Genomic DNA, 16,607 nt, shown 5'->3' on the forward strand with positions numbered 1-16,607 from the left:
CAAGCTGCTGCAAACGTCGTGGAACTGTTCGTGCAGATGGTTGTTGTGTTGCAAACGTCCCCATCTGTTGACTCACGGATCGAGACGTGGCTGCACGATCCGTTACAGCCATGCGAATAAGATGCCTGTCATCTCGACTGCTAGTGATACGAGGCCGTTGGGATCCAGCACGGCGTTCCGTATTACCCTCGTGAACCCACCGATTCCATATTCTGCTAAGTCTTTGGATCTCGACCAACGCGAGCAGCAATGCCGCGATACGATAAACCGCAATCGCGATAGGCTACAATGCGACCTTTATCAAAGTCGGAAACGTGGTGGTACGCATTTCTTCTCCTTACACGGGGCATCACAACAACGTTTCACCAGGCAACGCCGGTCAACTGCTGTTTGTGTACGAGAAATCGGTTGGAAACTTTCCTCATGTCAGCACGTTGTAGGTGTCGCCACCGTCGCCAACCTTGTGTGAATGCTCTGAAAAGCTAATCATATGCATATCACAGCATCTTCTTCCTGTCGGTTAAATTTCGTGGCTGTAGCACGTTATCTTCGTGGTGTAGCAATATAATGGCCAGTAGTGTATCTCTTCTATTGATCCAACCTCGTAAGAATCCAACTTTATAAACATAACTGTTTCATATGCTCATTCAATTTGAGTTCCCTCTGGATGTTCACTCCTAGGTATTTTATGACAGGTACTGTTTCTAGTGATTTGTCGTCTGATTTGTATCTTTTTACCTGTTTATGTGCAATATTTTATGTATATTTACGTTGAGGGTCAGCTACCAGTACCTCCTCTGCATTCCCACTACAATTTTCTGGCATTGCAACCTTTCTGCAGACAACAACATTGTCCGCAAATAACCTCGCGTAACCTCCAGTGCTGTCCCTGGATCGGCCTCTCTGTCCACCGTTATAGTCGACGGCAGCTCCTTATCATCATCACGTTGTTTTCGACGGCACTGTCTGTGGTAGCGGCCGGTTTGCCCGGGATTGAGATACTCTTGATGCACACACTCCACGGTGGCACGTGAAAAGTCCAGTGCTTGCAGGACCTTGGAGTGTCTCTTGCATCTGACTTCCACAGTCTGGCTACGGTCAAAGGAGCTGATACCATTCGTCTTGCCCATCCTGCATTGATTGAATCGCTGGTGGCCAGTACAGGGGCGGAAGACAACGCAGTTACGTGACGCGCTTAAGACCAGCTCTTCCAGTACCAATTCAGGCTGGCAAATGTTGTCTCAGTGGTGTGACATAAAAGAAATAATGGTGCAGATACAAATTTTTGACCAGTGATTGTCTTCAAAGTAAAGTTTGACCACGTGCGCACACATTTTGTCTACATTTATTCCTCCCACTGCACCAAAAAATTTCTGTTAATTATGTTTCATGAGGCTTTGCAGGAGTTACACTTGTTTTGTTTTCTGGCGGAGTGCAGAAATATTGCGGTACTAAACTACGCGTCCACTGTCACGGAGTTGATCGTTGGTAATGAAAGTAGATTCTGACTTGATAAGATAACGAAAGGCATTCAACGCTTCGACACTGTTCCACATCTTCAGCTACTAACGAAGCCCTAATGTCATTTGTCATAATCGCTTTTGGAAACCCTGTAGCTGTGTCATTCCACATTTAAATAATGAAACACTGCAGCAGTTAGATATTTTTCCCATGCTTCGCATGACTCATTACGAGAATTTATTCCCATTGTCAGATGTAAATATTATATGTGATGATTGCTTGTGTGATGTTCTCCCTCTCTTGCTCAGCAGTCCACTATTTTTGGTGGTTTTATTAAAATCGAAAAATTGGACAAAACATCTTGTGATACTTTTTGTGTGCTAATGTTAGAAAATAGCATTTTTGTGTCTACTTACACATACTGTGCCTGCTTCGTTGTACAGACTTACTTAACTTTTTCGTGTCCGGAAACCAGTTCACAGTTTTTCAGGCCAGTATAGGGCCACGTCCGTGGCTTCTTTCTTGTCCAGCCATAAATCGTCGGGATTGCACCTATAAGGGCAGTTTGGGCAGGTGAGCAAATGCTCCGTATCCTGCACAGTGCCCTAGTCACGCTTATCACCCGTGGTTCCAAGACCCCTCCTAATCATATTTGTCTTCACGCCCCCCCCTCCCCCCCCCCCCCCCTCCCCCCGTGTCATTCGGTTCAGTGTCCTCCATGTCTTCCAGTTTGTTCTGAATCCGCTGGGCACTTCCTGTGCAGGTGGGTAATCAGCTGGTGGTTCTTCTATTATCGTGGCTAAGAACCTTTTACGGGATTCCAGTCGCCCGGATTTACACTCACTGCCAAAAAGAGGATGCCGATCGCCAATAGTTTGTCTGAGCCTCTCTGTGAATTCATGTGATGTTCTCCGGAGTTGGGAGTCGCAATCCCGGCAGCTTTATATAGTTTTGGTAGGGAAGCAGGTTTCATGCATCCCGTTGTCAATCGACATGTTTCATTAAGACTTGATGTCGACCTTCTTTGTATGGTTTGATCTGGACCATACTGGGCAGGCATATTGGGCTGTAGAGAAGCATAAGGCTTTTGCGTTGATTCTTAATGTGGAAGGTTTAGCACCCCATTTGCTGGTAGTTAGTTTCCTCACAATATTATTTCTGCCAGTTACCGTTTGTCGCGTCTTTTCGCTGTGGTACCTGTATGTCAGAGATTTGTCGAGCACCACGCACAGGTAAGTTGGTTTGTCGGTATGGTCCAGTGGGGTATTATTCCAAGAGACGTTAAGTTTACGGTTAGCTTGCCAGGATCGAAGGTGGAAGGCGCTGACTTGTGTTTTGGACTGGTATGGCTTAAGAAAGTTGTTTTTATAATACTCTGACATTTCTCTTAAGAACTTTCTCCAGCTTTTGTTCTACATCCTCAAAGGTCCTCTCCTGTGCTGTAATTGCCAGGTCATCCGCATACAAAAAATGTTTTGTATGCTTAGGCATCGGTTAGTCGTTGGTGTACAGATTAAGTAGGGATGGCGCCAAAACGCTTCCTTGGGCCAGATCATTTTTCTGGTTTCTCCATCTGCTCTTTTCCCCATTGAGAACAACATAAAATTGTCTATTTTGTAATAGGGACTAGATAATCTTAACAAATTGATAGTCTCTTGGTTCATGATAGAGTTTCTGGAGCAGCAGCCTGTGGTTAATTGTATCATATGCAGAGCTAAGGTCGACCGGGGCTGCCTTGTTATCTTTTTATTTTCGTATCCTTCCTCTGTGTGTTCCGTTAAGCACAAAATTTGGCTAGTACATGATTTTACAGGTCTATAACAAGCGTGTTGAGGAATAAGTTCCATCTCAGTAGAGTCTGTCATACGATTTAAAATAAGTCTCTTATACAGTTTGTAAAGATAACACGGGAGAGATATTGGGCGATAGTTCTTTGGTGAATCAGGTGCCTTCCCTGGTTTCAAGAGTGCCACTATCCTTGCCTTCCTCCACAACTTGGGGATCTTACGTGTTTCGCGACATTGATTGGAAAGTCGCAAGATCCAATTTTCTGTGCCCGGTCTAAAGCGTTTGATCTGCTCCGTGCACATGTCATCCAACCTAGTTGCTTTGCCGCTTTTCATATTGCTGAGACCCTTGTTGAATTTCTTCATTGTAAAGGGTGTTAAAAACCTATTAGTTTCTGATTCTAAAGTCCTGTTAATTTTTACTTTCTGTTGTTTTGTGTTAGTCTTTCCATTCTGGAGCAGCTGATGAGCCACTTGATTAGGTGTTAGCGCGTCAGACAGTTTGGGACCATTTGGGTCTCCATCAAATTTTTGAATGAGATTCCAGGCTATTTTGCGCTATGTGTCATATCCATCCTCTCCAGGGCCTCCATCTATTTTTCCGAGCTTCACTTAGCATTTCCATCAAAGTCGTACCACATGCTGTTGTTTCTTGATTAAAGGGGTCCTTTTGGTTTAATTCCTCGTTCTTGGCTAGGAGATGCCTGGAGTCATGTGTACTGCTATCGGCAGCCTCGTGATATATGTTGTCTGGAGATTCTCCGTAGCATTTGCACAAATGCCTGGCAGTTCTCTAGGATTGGGCCGCGGTTTACTATGGCTTTATCCAGTTCCTCTACGAAAGTTTCTCAATTGGCCCTTTTAAAATTAAATCATCTGCGAAACGTTAGTGGTCTTGACTGCTGTATGGAGCTGTATCCCTACTGATCTATGCTGTGTTCGAGGTATAGGTCGATATACTACTTTAGTACAGTAGTCTTTTATGTTTGAGCTGGGAATGCAGTTGTCGGGCTTATATCTACGTTTCCATATTGTGCTTGTGAAGGAGGGGGGAGCTTTTGGACCATGGAAGATACTGAGGTTTCTTGTTTCTATCCATTCCTCCAACAGGTGTCCGTTCTCGATAACGGCCGATCCTCCTACCACCGGAAATCTTGGAAGAAGGTAATAAATAGGCACTTCTCGTTGTACAGAAATTTACACACACGTAAACTATCACTCACACTCCAGAATGAAATTTTCACCCTGCAGCGGAGTGTGCGCTGACATGAGACTTCATGGGAGACTAAAACTGTGTGCTGGACCGAGATGAACTCGGGACGTTTGCCTTTCGCGGGCAATTGCTCTACCGAGTGAGCTACCCAACCACGACTCACGATCCGTCCTCACAGCTTCAATTCTGCCAATACTTCGTCTGCTACCTTCCAAACTTCACAGAAGCTCTTCTGCAAACACTCCGCGCACACTCCGCTACAGCGTGAAAATCTCATTCTGGAAACTTCCCCCAGGCTGTCGCTGAGCCATGTCTCCGCAATATCCATTCTTCCAAGAGTGCTAGTTCTGCAAGTTTCGCAGAAGAGCTTCTGTGAAGCTTGGACGGTAGGAGGCTAGATACTGGCAGAATTGAAGCTGTGAGGGCGGGTCGTGAGTTGTGCTTGGGTAGCTCAGTTGGTGTACACTTGCCCGCGAAAGGCAAGGGTCCCGAGTTCAGGTCTCGGTCCCGCACACGGTAAGTTTTATATCACCCACATTGTCTGTTTGCGAACTCATAATATGAATACGTTCAAAAACTCTTAAAAGTTTTCCCAGAAAACAGTGGATACAAAATTAAAGCTCAGTTAAAGAAATTACATTTCTTACTGATAGAATATGAAAAGAAATTCGTCACGTGTGTGAACTAGAATATGAAAAGAAATTCGTCACGTGTGTGAACCATGAAGCCCCCATATTAAGATACCAGATTAAGCCATGCACAGAAGGATGTCAAATCAGACCAGTAGTTAACAGTGTGAACTGCACTCCTTGGAGACTGTCTCACTAGCTCAGCTCCTAAAAAAGTATTTCATGTGTGAAACAACGTATACTGCAAAGAACGATACCTCACTACGCACTGAAATGAGGGAAATAAATATTCCAGATGGTGTTCGTTTTGTATCACTAGACACCACACACCTATGCTTCAATATCCCCTGTTGTAGAAGCCATTGCAGTAATGAAGAACAATTTACTAAAACACAAAAAGTTTTGACGAGCTGAAACCAATGAATGTAATTGGTTACACAGACAAGAAAATAAATTTCACAGAAAGTAACTGCATTAATTTCCTAGATTTGTTCATAGTAAATCACAACAGGCACAATTTGAAGATTTACATAAAAAAGACAACTTCCAACGCTACAATTCCTGCCACACCATGTCACCCAGATATAGCTCCACACTAAACGATGCAATTAGGCAATATTAAGCATATTAAGCAAAATGAAGAAACAAATAGCAAAAAACAAAAAGAAATTCTTGTAACTTTGGCAGGAATTAATAGTACAACCAAATGTGTGGTCGGCATGTCTTATATAGCTAACATTTTTCAAAAAATAGCATACTTACTTTGGTCATATGAAATGATAGTAGTTCTCTCCACAAACAACAAACTACAACAAATTATTGGACACATTAAAGGATAAAAAAAGGTGAATTGTCAGATTCAGGAATACACAAAATGGCTTGTAAAAATAACTTAAGCTGCTACATGGACAGACTGGCGGGAGCTTTCATACTAGATACGCTGAACACATCAACTATTACACACACAACGAATTGACAAAATGGGTCATAGCAGCACAGACAAAAAAAGGACACCTATTCACAAACATAAAGAAGACCGTAAGATACTCCATCACTTCCAGAAGTCACGTACAATGGATTTAGTGGAGGAGCTGGAATTTTTTGTGTACCACAAAAAGCAAGGGAGAAAATTTTTCAAACGCAATCGAGATAGTGAATCGGTTAATTTCTTCAAATATTTTTTCCACATATAGTGATTATAACGAAAACGTTTCCCAGTACAAAATTAAACTACGTTACATTTCCTACAGTAATGGTTCTATCAGTTTTCTCTCTAGCACGAATAGATTCCCTGTTGCAGGAAGTGGAAAAATGCCGGGTTATTAAAAATATTGTTTTAACGGCACAAAACCGCTTAGCTCTAAATGAAATGGATTAAAAACAGATATTAAATGTGTGTACCACGTCTAAGTGCAGAGGAGCCGTATTGCGGGATTAATGGTGTTCCACGTTAGTAATAAGGTGGGGCGAGGGGTGTGTGGGATAGAAACGCGGGGAAGGTATGTCCCTGAAAGTGTGTTCTAACGGTGTCCTCCTACATTGGTCTGCAAATTAAGGATCGAGCAAGTGATTTGTCACTCTGTCTGCATCATAAGAAGCAAGATCAGGTTGTTTCACAGTTTGTACTGGCATCCTGTACAGCACGCCTTTTGAATCACAGGCTATGCAGTGCGCAAACATGCATGGGTGTGTTTATTTTCCATAAAGTTCATTAAACTTATTGGAATACACATGTGACTTACCAATAATGCTAACACAAGAAACGCATTGGACACAATCTACGTAAATCTTTGTACGCTGTTTTACACTGCCAGAGAGAAACTGATTCTTGTCATCCGGTACGACAGTCGTAGCGTTCTTCAAGGAAAGGCAACTCCTCCCCGCTGCGAGCACTGATCGCTTTTTAGTTCACAGTCGGACTATACCTTCCCAGTATTTTCTGTCTAGTTCTTTTATGGGACTAAACCAAATAACCTTACAGAGAAAATGTTTCTATAGTGCAGTTCGTTTAAGTTTATTCTGTGGGAACTTAGTTGCTGTTGTCAAGTGAGCTTTTATGTAAAGTACGTTGCTGTAAACAGTGGCTGAGAAATCTATCATTTGTAAGTGTGATAATGTCAGAGACCTTCGTGGTGTTGATGGGAAAGGGATTGGATTTGTAAATATGACAGCTACCTACTGTCTGTCGTTGACAGCGTATTGTAAAGCCGTGTAACTGTGTTGTAGTCCCTTGGTGGCGAGTTAATGAATAACCAGAAAGTTACTACATTTCCCTCGCCATTATTTTTGTAACTATCAGACCGCATAAACGTCTTTCACTGAGAAATAGCTGGCACCTATAGAATGGGCTGCACTGAATGGAGTCACCACACATCCACAGTATATCGTCCAAGATGGGTGTGAGTGAGTCTGATGGAATATGACTGATCATGTTCAGTTATAAAACATCGATCTGCTGTGATGCACTGACTTGCGTTGAAATATCGGAAGTTCCTAAACACCTCGATGACCTACTTCTGTTCTAGACGGACATAAGTTAAACCTCTGGGCCTCAGATGCTGAGTGAACTCGGCTGGTTTGATGTATTTGATACCCCTCATACTGTGAAAAGTGTTCCAGAGAGTGATTGTAGAGACAGTGAAATCGATATTTTCTAATGAGTATGTGACTATGTTACCCTTGGGACAGGCTCGTCAGTGTAGTAGAAAGCTGACAGCTGGAAAGTAATTCCACTGTACAAGCACAAGCTCAGTGAAGTTGTTTTGTGTGCTCACATAAGAGAACTGGACAGGAAATGGTGGGGAGTCTGTAAACAGAAAAGCGAGCGCACTCGGGGGGGGGGGGGGGGGGGGGGGGGGGCGTTCCCTTTCCCGGAAGAACAAGGCAGCTGCTTTACAGGACTACTAAGGATCAATTTCCCCTCTAACAGTGTCAGAGATTTACGTAGCTTGTGTCCATATGCGTGTTGCATTACTAGCAACTCATACCTGCCCAGCAAGTAGTGTTAACTCCCCCGCCCCCTTCGTGGCATCTCTGCACACTGCGTCGCCAGTGATTCAAAAGGCGCACTGTGTAGGGTTGGTATAACCTTGTCAGACGGCCTTTAGTAGCTTCTTGTGATGTAGTGGGGTAGATAGAGTCAGGAGTAATCTGCTCGATCTCCAGTTTGCAGACGTTTGAAGGAGGGCACCGCAAGAACACGATCAGGCGACCTACGTCCCCACGCGCTTCTACCCTCCAGCTACTCCCAGAACAAATTTTATCCCTTAATGCGTCTCTTACGCGCTTAGACGTGGTACAGACGTTTAGTATTTGTTTCTAACCACTTCATTTAAAGCTAAACAATTGGGTATCTTTAAAACAATATTTTTTTGTAATTGCGATTTTTCCATCCGCTGCAACGTTGAATCTGTTACTCCCACAGAAAAAAATGAATAGGAACGATGTTGTAAGGAGTTTAGAGTAGTTTACTTTTGTACTAGGTAACATTTTCCGGTCGTTCTGGCCGAGCGGTTCTAGGTGCTTCAGTCCGGAACCGCGCTGCTGCTACGGTCGCAGGTTCGAATCCTGCCTCGGGAATGGATGTGTGTGCTGTCCTTGGGTTAGTTAGGTTTAATTAGTTCTAAGTCTAGGGGACTGAAGACCTCAGATGTTAAGTCCCATAGTGCTTAGAACCATTTGAACCATTTGGTAACATTTTCTCTAGGAGCTATGGTTTCCAAGTTACTCAAGAAGAACATAAAACAATGTTCTTCAAACTCCACCTTCCCCCCTTCTAACGCCCACACCCCACCGGAGGGGACTTTTAGTATGTTATTCATGACACTGTCTCCTACCACATTCCTGCGACTACAGGAGTGTTTTCCTCTGTTAGACCGTTTTCGTCTTCGTTGACTGGGCTAAACAGTGTGTTTGTTACCGTTTGCATGTATGTGTGAATTTCTGCATAAAGACGGGGCCTCAGTACTTGTCGGTAAAGAAACGAAAATACTGTTATGTGACATTAGGATGTGCAAAAATCACAAGATCTATTTTGTCATATTTTCCGATTGCTGCAGTACCACAAACAGAGGATTACACGGCAAGAGAGGCAGAATAACACACATGAAAATATCATATAAAATATTTGATCTTGATAATGAGATTTCGAGACGCGTCATGCTAAGCATGAAAAAGTACGTAATTCGTGCGGTGTTTCACTATTTAATTCGTACTAACGAGGTAAGACCTTACGTAGTATATTCGTAAATATGTGGTTGGGTCGAAGAATTTTTGACCAACAGAAGCGAGTACGTTATACTGGACGGCGAATATTCCGCAGAAACGAAAGTAACGTCGGGTATGCCCCAAGGAAGCGCAACAGGACTACCAAAACGACGTACAAGACAGGGTTAAGACAGTAAGACAGTTCGCTGATGATATTGTAAAAGGGAAAGTATCGTCTTTGGACGATCGCAAATAGTTACAAAAAGACGTGGGCAAAATTTTCGCTTGGTTTTATGTACGGCAGCTCTCTAAACGGACATAGATGTAAGGTAACGCCTGTAACAAAGAGAATTAACCTAGTAGTCTCTGATTACTAGACTGGTAGTGAACATTTAGAGCATATCATGGGGAGCAGTAAGAAACAATACCAAATGGGACGGTCATGTAAAATCGGTATTAGTATTAGGGCTCTCGAATTGAGAAAAGAGATGTTAGGGTGCCTGCAGAAGCAATAGACAATCATTTTTCGCTCACCCAGTACGGAAATGGAACAGAAAAGAAAACTGTTGGAAGGATGCTGGAAAAATGCATTTCATCTGTGAAGGAAAAACACATACAAGATACGTGTGCCACCAATTCAAGAGCATTGTTCCATTTTTTTGAGTCACTGTCAAGTAGGCTAGGCATGACAGCAGGAGTTTAACGAATTCAGAGACGCGCTGTTAGGGTCGTAACCGAATAATACATTCGACAGTGTAACAAAAATGTTCAAGGAACTTGGGTTGGAATCCGTACCAGGGAGGTGGCGTACTTCTCGCGAAAGGCTGTCGGGTAAATTCAAAGAATCTACATTGGGAGAAGACCGTAGGACCTTTATGCTCCAACTATCGTATATCTCGCGTTGGGATCACAAGGCTGAGCTCAGAAATATTACGGCATACACAGAGACATATCGAAAGTCATTTTCCCCTCGATTAGTACCAGAATGAAATGGACACCGAAGTGGAAAATACTGGTACCATGTACCGTCTGCCATTCTCTGCACAATGCCTTGTTTGGAGTACTTGTGTAGATAGGTAGTTGCAGATGCAGAAGCACGTCACAACTTAAGGACGCACTGTAACATCTAACAAACAGTTGCTCTCTAATGCACCACGAAAAATAATTACTCGAACAGTCGCATACATCTGTGTACAGGTAGTAAGTGACATTATGTCCAGTGAAATAGCCCGATCTGGCGTGCTACAACATTGTGTCCAACAGCCTGTTGCATTAGTTGCCCGAGGCTGCCTTTGCCTCGCGCTACTAGATACTTGACACTACGGACAGATAGATTACAACTTTCACAGAGATACGACACGTTTGTCTTGACACCCGAGAGCACACGCTGATGTAAGTTACGGTGGACGTTCGTGGCAGGCGCAACCATTGGTCTGGTTATCCGGCGTTAGAAGGATGAGGCGAGAAAATACGTTGACGAATACGCCGTAAGGGAATTCGGAAACTGCGTATAGTAGGAGATAAACGGTAAGACATCATAGTCACCTCTTACTTGTTCCTCGCCTGAAACCTGTGAGGGGCAGCATTCAAAATTCATAGCACCTAGGTAGATCGTACAACTTACTTTCTAAATCACGATTTGCGGATCGGTTTTTCTCCTGGTGCGGTAGTAAGGAGGTAGCGGCAAAGTCTTGAAATTCCTTTTTTCGTCGGTTTCAAGACCCCCCCCCTCTCTCCCCGCCCTCCACGTTGTTCTACGAACAATGACTAATAAACAAAATGAAGAGAACGTACGCCAAGTTAGTTGAGTACTGTTTTTGTAACCAAGGAAGTAAAAAAGAGTATTAAAGTATCGTTCCATAAATGAAATACGTAACTTGATATGCAAACTGGTGAGTTCTCTTTCGGACTTGAAACCCAGACAAGTATCTCATCAGGCCGACGTCAAAGTGACACCGACACCAGGGTTTTCCGCCGACATCGTCCGATTTTTCAAATCAGTACACCACTCAGTGCAAACTATCTCAACGGCCGAACGTACAGTCTTCGGTCGACGCTCGGTGGAATTCAGATTAGTTTATTTCCTTCGGACGAATCGGCCGACATTCCCACACCCAAAACATGGATTTTTGAGTACAAGAAAGGATTTGTTTGTGGCCTGTCTCGGAGAGTATGGTCTGAAATCTCTATTTTATTCCAAACCATAAGTTTAGAACAACTTAAAATTTTATTAGTAATTTATTGAACTTTATTTTACATGTGGATGTTCTGTGGCTGTATAGCCATTTCAGTTTCATGCCTATACTTAATGTAGCCTGTCATCTGCCACACAAGCAAAATCTGATCGGAAGGTTTAGGCCTAGATTATAAACTCAAAAAAGTATTTGTCCAAGTACAAAGGTCAGGTAAGTTGAACTTAATGCTTAAGTTAGTGTAATCAATTTTTTGGGTAGTGATAGATTGGCATTAGCTGTTTGTGGATTGCTATTACTGCTTCCTGGTGTTTTTATCCCAGTAGGATGGTGATTTTGTTGCATGCGGTGGTTTGCAAATGTATCAGATTATCATATTGTAAAATTTATGTTTGTCTTTTACACATATGCTGAACGACAGTCATTGAAGATTAATTGACAAATGTCGGTTCTGCTGAATTTATTTTAAGTTGCACAGAAAGATTGCAATCTTGCCTCTCGTTGTCACCACGAATCATGTCGAGTATGTAATACACAGTTTCTCTCATCATCTGATGTATTCGTAAAAATTGCTAGTTATTCCAGTAACTGAAGAGAGAGTGTACAGTATTCGCCACGGTCTTTTTGAGTCATACAGGTTAGAATAGATTCTAATCTCCTTGGTCTCACCAAGCAATGACGAAGGAGATCGGATACATTGTGGCGAAGCAGACAGCCGAAGTTGTGGGGCGACCTCTGGCAACGCCATCTGGCGCCCGTGCTGGTGCAACTGTGAACGCAGCCTGTGGGCCAAAGTGTCAATAGAGTGCGCTGTGGGGCAGCTTTTTAGTAGCTACACTGAAAACGATGTTGCAGTGCACAGAATTTCCGAAGTAACCCACGAAACAGTGTACAACACTTCTCGTCCTTGCAAATTTACATCGTAAGCTACGGTCACATAATTATATCATTCCATCGCATCCCACACCTGATCAGAAGAGAATAAATTGTTTTTACCAGTGTATTACTACAGTGGAAACGTCGTTGTATCACTGTGTGGTACACATGCTATCTTATTGCATCATAGCTATTGATATGTTTACGACCAAATTACGTCGAGGTGGTACACAAAAAATTCGTGACCTACCGTTGTGCAATCCTGTGTCATCAACTGATCATGAACAATAAATTCTGGGACTGCAGGCAATAATACCTGATGTCTGTAACGTTTACGACTCAGTGCTACATTGCAGCTCTGTCCTGAGCCATTCCATTTCCCATTCCGTCCGCCATTGCCATTACCAGTGAGGTGGGACTCCTAAAATAAAAGCAAAACATCGCCTCACAATGTTCATTTACAGTTTCCGTGACGCAGAAGCGGGAGAAGCCAGCAGCGCGAAGAATGACTCGCTTGTAGTGCAGATCAGGGTCACTGCGATTGCTAGTGAAGTCTGCATATTTGGTGCAGGACCAGTAAGACGACTTAGAGAGCCTGAGTGCGTCGCCACCTGATATTGGCGTTTGCAGACAAATGTTCTGTCCATCTAACTAGTCTAAGCATAATAAATCCCCCCTCCCCAGAAAAACGTGTAATACGATTAATATACACGATAACGAGATAAACCTAATAGGAAATAAAAAAACCTCCATAAAGCCCAAATACCACACAACGAGTTTCATTCCAGTGTCATATAGTATCAATCTAGTACAGAGTATCCCCCGTGATATTAAACCTCTAATAAAGCGTGCTGTCAAAAAAAAAAGGAAACATTTGGAAAATAAATGAAAGTCTATGGAGAAGAAATAAAAACTAAGCTGAAGGTAGCAGAGGTAAAATAAAGGGAGTGAAAGATAATTTACAAATTTCGCAAAAACCAGACTGCAGGGCACGAAAGGGAAGCCATAGTTCAGAAGGGAGTGGCACAGGGTCGTAGACTATTCCCGATGTTATTCAATCTGTAAGTTGAACAAACAGTAAAGGAATTCAAAGAGAACTTTGGGTAGGGAATCAATCTTCAGGACATTCTAGTATTCTCAGAGACGGTAAAGGACTTGGAAGATCAGTTTAATGGAATGGATAGTGTATTTATATGAGGTTACAAAGTGAACATCAATAAAAGTCGAACAAAATTATTGGTATGTAATGGAATTAAATCGGGCTATGCTGAGGGGATTAGATTAGGAAAAGAAGCACCAAAATTAGGACATTAGTTTTGCTGTTTCGGTAGCAAAATAACGGACGATGGCCGGAGTGTATATAAAACGCAGACTGGCTATAGCATGAAAAGCATTTCACTAAAAGCGAAATTTGTTAACATTTAAGATTAATTTAAGTTTTAAATAAAGGGATTTGTCCGTAGTGTAGACTTGTACCGAAGGAAAAGAGGACGATAACCAGTTCAGTCAGGAGTAAATTGAAGTTTTTGAGATGTGGTGCTACATAAAAATACCAAAGATTTGACGGGTAGAACGAGTAATTGAAGATATATTGAATCGAACTGGGGAAAAGAGAAATTTATGGCGTGCATGCGCGCGTGTGTCGGGGGGGGGCGGCAGGATAGCGTGGGAGGCCAAGAAAAGTAGATTCAAGTGGATGTAGATTGCAGTAGTTATTGACGATGAAGAGGCTTTCACATGATACGCTAGCGTGGAGAGCAGCATCAAACCGGTCCTGTGACTTTAGGCCACCACAACAAAAAATATATGGTAATTCAGCGTCATTAGCTAGTATATAAAGTAGAATTTCAGGTCTGTTGTAGCTTCCTTGTTCCTTTCACAACACTGCGCTCTTCCAGTCGGGCAAGAAGATCGTAGAAGCTGCAGATGGAAACAGTTTGTTTCACTGCCCACCATTAATCTCAGATGTCCAAAGGATTTTGTAGGTTATTTAGACTACTCCATATCCAGTTCTTACTCTATACGTTCTCAGTGGAGGACAGTTACGAGGCTTGTGCTTGCCAGGTTCTAATGACTCTATCATACTGTTTCCTATCGTAAACTATAGCGTTCTTTGATCGTCGTATGTTACGAGCTTTTAGTTCCGCCTGCAAAGCAGCGTGATGTTGGCAACACTTTGGCTCTCTTTTGCAACTTAAAATTTTCAACTCGCAATTAAATCAACAATATAAACACTTTGAACCCAGCTTTTTCCTAAGCTACATACTCTTTAATATAATTAACAGCATTTGCACCTCTTTGAATATTTACTAGACAATCTTACTTCCTCCGAATCCTTTAGGGGTTGCGAAGCAAAGTTACGAATTTCACTTCTTACCTTTCACTGTCGTTCTGATAGATGACATTTTACATTAAAGCGCAGTGACACCGTACACCACTACGTCTGAATCAATACTGAGTCACCTTGGGAAACAGCCTTTTTCAAAATAATGTACCACTTGTTATAAAATGTGCATACAACCTGAAGATAGGAATCGTGGGAAATCCAACTTGTTTGTTCGACTTAGAACAGTTTGTGAATTTAATATTTTATGAATATTGTTAACTTTGTTGTGCCAGAATGAAATTTACAGCCCTTAAATCACTTCGTGTTTAGGTATTACTCGAACAAAATCGTTAACAAAACTCAAATAAATACCGGTCTGTAGTTATGTTACTTTAATCTTGAATATTGAGTAAATGAATGTATGTCAATAAAAGTCAGGCAGAGACGGATACAGTGCGATTCATCAAACTTGAGAGGTTCTTTTTCTTACATTAACACACAACACTGCCATTGCTTTAAATGGTGAAACTTTCCAATCAGAAACTAGCATCTTAAGGTTTAAAACAAATGATGAAACAGGTTCATGGAGTGAAACGTGTACAATTGTCAATTTTGACAGTATATTAAATCGAAACACTACTCACAGATGTCGAATTAATATGAGTCTAGCCCCCACACACGTTACTAAGGAATAAATTGTCTGTAACTTGCCGTGGCTATTGCAGTGCAGAAGAGGACTTGGTGCGGAGGTACTCCTTGCACATTCTTCGCGTCCCTTATAGCTTGAGTAGATCGAAGTATGATAATGACTACCCTTCACCAGCATACTTGAAATAATATGGTGAAACATTTGCCTCACCCGATATGGTGAAACATTTGCATCCGCGGTAACGATACAGTAGAGACGAAGTTTATTTCCAGAATTCTATTTATTACTTGTTGCCTTCAATACTGTCCCAAAGTTGGCACAAATATTCCCTGTGATGCAGAGCGCTCCACAACGTGACCTTCCTCTGTCATTGCCAACAGGCTACTTTTTCCAGCCAGAAATAAGGCGTTCCAAAAACGGAAAACGCCACGTCACACCTGCCATCGTTCTCTGCGCTTTCCACCGGGGCAGCATGCTGTGCAGTACTTCTCGTAGAAAAGGTGTTTCCAGAACGGAACGACAAGGGGAACGGCTTCGCGGTTCTCAGCTCTAATGGTTGCTTCTGTTCCAGTGCAGAATGCTACTCATGCCGTAGCCATTATTTAAAGTACCCTTACGGATAGCTCAGAGCATTTATTTACATTTCGTGTTCATTTAGATATTTAAGGCTAGAACAGTAATTAAATACCCAATTTATAATACTCTTATGGTTTCACAAGGTATATAGATTACATCTCTCTTTCTCTATGAGTATCATTACATTTTCATTACTTAATCAAATTATAGTTTTATAACACACTGTGAACCATATGAAGCAACTCTGTTCTATGATGAAGTAAGCTGACGAACAGCTCGGGCAGAATAATATGTAAGGCGACGAGTTGAATCGAACACCGACCAGAATGAAATGCACATCTATTTGACGCTGTAGGAAATGCAAAGAATGGCGTGTATGAGTTCCGTGTGTATAATAACCCATTCAGCGTCTCAAAAACGGCGTGCTGTTACAGCGGGCTATAGCTACACGTGGAGATTTCCAGTGTTCTTCCCCGTTTGTCGCTGCCTGATAGACTGTGAAGTGTCGGTCTGCTTGTCAACGTCGCAAATGTGCGTTCACTGACGCTAATCAGAATCTGCTCTCATCGCTAAAAGCAACTTAGCGCCGTTCATCCCTCTTGTTGCATATTTCGATGCCCCATCAAAGCTGCACAGTAATAAGGTGTGAGAGGAAGCCTAGCGAATGCCATCCTTGCTCGTAGCTCAGCTTC

At 42.4% G+C, this 16,607-nt stretch overlaps 1 protein-coding gene across 1 annotated transcript in view; it reads left to right on the forward strand.

Annotated features, from left to right (window-relative positions):
• Nucleotides 1–16,607, forward strand: part of LOC124775767 (rho guanine nucleotide exchange factor 12) — a 1,141,602-nt gene that overhangs the window by 166,029 nt on the left and 958,966 nt on the right. The gene's annotated exons all lie outside the window — the stretch shown is intronic.

The sequence above is a fragment of the Schistocerca piceifrons genome, chromosome 2, assembly GCF_021461385.2.
Source record: "Schistocerca piceifrons isolate TAMUIC-IGC-003096 chromosome 2, iqSchPice1.1, whole genome shotgun sequence".
Lineage (NCBI taxonomy): Eukaryota > Metazoa > Arthropoda > Insecta > Orthoptera > Acrididae > Schistocerca > Schistocerca piceifrons.